Source organism: Chenopodium album, chromosome 16, assembly GCF_948465745.1.
Source record: "Chenopodium album chromosome 16, dcCheAlbu1.1, whole genome shotgun sequence".
Classification (NCBI taxonomy): Eukaryota; Viridiplantae; Streptophyta; class Magnoliopsida; order Caryophyllales; family Amaranthaceae; genus Chenopodium; species Chenopodium album.
The window spans coordinates 14,377,771-14,381,002 of record NC_137849.1 but is presented as its reverse complement, the minus strand read 5'-3'; the positions used below and the strand labels follow the sequence as shown (position 1 = coordinate 14,381,002).

General features: G+C 39.1%; 1 non-coding gene across 1 annotated transcript; it reads left to right on the top strand.

Annotated features, from left to right (window-relative positions):
* The first annotated feature begins 1,243 nt into the window (after positions 1-1,243).
* LOC145587003 (small nucleolar RNA R71) lies at positions 1,244-1,348 on the top strand. The gene has a single exon (XR_014101070.1). It is a non-coding gene; the product is annotated as a small nucleolar RNA R71 (small nucleolar RNA).
* Positions 1,349-3,232: the final 1,884 nt, after the last annotated feature.

Here is a 3,232-nt window from a genome sequence, read left to right as displayed (position 1 = left end):
GAGCTTCCTTTTGTTGGTGAGGATATCCTTGAGAAATTTGGAGTAAGATGGCATTTGTGTCACTACTTCAAGAAAAGGGAGATTGATGTGCAAGTTCTTCATCACGCTTAGAAATTTTGCAAACTTGTCATTCAACTTCCTCTCCGCAAGCCTACTTGGAAAAGGAACCGGTCCATCAAGGTTCCTAGTCTCACTAGGAATTGAAGTTGTCTTCTCGTTGTTGAGCTTCTTCTTCTCCGAACTTCCTTCGACTTCTTCACCTTCTTCTTCCTCACCTCTCCTATCTTCACTCACACTCTCTTCTCCTCCCTTCTTTCCCTCACTATCCCCCTCATTTGGACCATCATAGGAAGTTCCCGACCTCAAAGTGATTGCCTTGCATGTATCGGGTTTTTGGTTATGAGAAGGGTTAGGTTGTGGTTGTCCGGGTAGAGTTGATGGTGAATTGAAAGGAGCCCTCTCGGCCAATTGAGCTAGTTGTGAATCGACCATCTTTTTGTGTGCCCTTATTTCTTGCATTTGTTGCCCAAAAGTTTCATTTGTGCATGCATAGCTTGAAGGAGTTGTGTGGGTGTTGGCTCCGCTTGAGGTGCTTGTTCTTGATTTCTTTGGGGCCCTTGGGTTTGATTGTTGTATTGGTTTTGGTTGTTGTATTGGTTGTTCCTAGGGTAGCTTCCTCTTGGGTTTTGGTTTTGAGATGGAGGTGGATTTTGGTATTGGGGGTTGGAATTGTAAGAAGGTTGAGCTTGTTGGCCCCATTGTTGAGGTTGAGATGTAAACCCGGGTGGTGGTTGTCTCCAAGCTACTCCACCACTGCCTCCTCTAAAACCGTCTTGTCTTGTGTTGTATGCCGCCACATGCTCGGGGCTCAAACCTCCACAATAAGATGTATCATGGTTCGTTCCTCCACAATTTTGACATGAGAAAGAGTTGACTTGAGAAGAGCTTGCTCCCCCACTTGAGCTTGCATTAACACTTGTGTTCAACTTTGAAAGCCCTTTTGTGAGTTGCTCAATTTGATGTTGCAATTGATCGACCTTAGCCAATTCATACATCCCACTTTTCTTTGGTGCACTCCTTCTTCTACCTCCCCAAGAGTAGTTCTTTGCTACCTCCTCGATTGTTGCTTCCACTTGATTTTGAGGGATCTTGATTAGTTGTCCACCCGCCCCCGCATCCAAGTTGGCTCTAGACATGGGCTCCAAACCATCGTAGAAAAACCTCATGAGCAAACTTTGATTGTATTCATGGTGAGGACATGCTTGTACCAACTCTTTGAACCTCTCCCAAGCTTCATTAAGACTCTCATCCGCTTCTTGTTCAAATGATGCAATCTTCCTTCTCATCTCGGCGGTCTTCTCCTCGGAGATGAACCTCTTCAAGAATGCCTTAACTACCTCCCTCCAAGATGTGAGTGAGTTAGGCTTCACTTGCTTCAACCATTTCTTTGCTCTACCCGAAAGAGATTATCGAAATAAATGCATCCGGATGTACTCTTGAGAAACTTGGTTGGTTTGAATCATGGCACATAGCTCAAGGAATCTATCAAGGTGCTCTATGGGGTCTTCACTTGTAGAACCCGAAAATTGCTCCGATTGAACCATTCTTGTATATTGGGGATGAATTGTGAAGTTAGTCTCCGTGACGGGTAACAAAATCCCTCCCGTGAGCTCATAATCCTCCGGATTACCAAACTCACGAAACAAAACATCATCTTCTTGTCCCGCCATTGATTCACTTTGCGAACTAGAAGAGTAAGAATCACTCCCACTATCAATTATAGCACCAAGTCCTCTCCCTTCTTCTTCAAAAAGCCTACGGATTTGTCTTAAAGTTCGGTTGATTTCTTGGTCAATTTGTTGGGTAGGTGGTCCTTGAGATCTTCTAAGCATTCACCAAAGCTAAGCAAACAATTAGCAATGACAAGTATGATAGAACAAAACAAAACAAAAAGAAAGCAATTAAAATTACTCTAACAAAAGCAAATTAGACACCAAACAAGCCGCTTCCCCGGCAACGGCGCCAAAATTTGATCGAGGGTGAAAGGTAGTGTCGTTGGTCTACTAACCCTAATCAAATTAATTATTTATAACCTAAACTACCCTAATACGAGTATAGGGGTAAGTAAAGGGTCGAACCCAAAAGGAATAAGTGTATCAATTTGTGCTAATTAGACTACTAGGAAAGCTTGTGAGATAGAGAGAGGTTCAACTAAGCACTACTAAGAGCAAATAACTAAAACTAGGGAAAGTGGAATCCAATTACATCAATACATTCAATAACATCATACAATTAGATGAAAATGACCTTGATTAGGAACAATTAACACATTTAACTCACTCTCGCACGATTAAGCATGTTAATTATCCTACTAAACTAATTCGCTCTCGTGCAACTAGCCTAGCAAAGGTATGGAAGAATTTAGGGCTCTCAACCAACTCACTCTCGCGCAATTGATTGAAAATACAATTAAGAACATAGAATCAATTAGCTAGAAAGATTCTAATCCATAAAGCATCATCCATACACAATAATCAAGAAACAATTTCATACTAACCACAATCAATCATTTAATTAATTAACATAACGTTCATCCATTTCCCTAGAACAAAACCTAAGCTAACATGGTGAACAAAAACATGGAAAACAAGGTAAAATAATAATAAAAGCAAGAATCAAATAGCTAAACTAATTAATCTACTCAAATAAACAAATAAATAAGCAAAAACAATAATAAATGAAAGCAATAAAGGTGAGAGAAAGTTAGAAAGACTCATTGAATTAATGAGAAGAAAAATCCACAAATTGTATCTTCAACCTCTCAAAACTCCATGAAAAATCCAATCTTTCTCTCTCTAAACTACTCCTAAACTAGAGAGAGAAACTCCTAATCTAACCCTAAGAGAGAGAAAAATAAAAGAACTAAAACTACTCTAATCTAATCTAGGGTAGAATAATATGTTGATTGAAAGTTAAGAGTTGTGGGAAATAACCCCAAAGGGGTATTTATAATACAAGCTAAGAAAATAATAGAAAAGAGAAATAAAAATAGAAAATAAAATAAAGTAAACAAAAGAAAAGAAAAAGGAAAAGAAAAAGAAAAGGAAATAAAAATAAAAATAAAAGAAAATAAAACCCAAAAATCCCCCCAAAAACAATCAGACCCCATTCTTCCTTCCTCCAATTCATTGCTCTCATTTCATCATCAACATCACCATTCACGTATCATCAT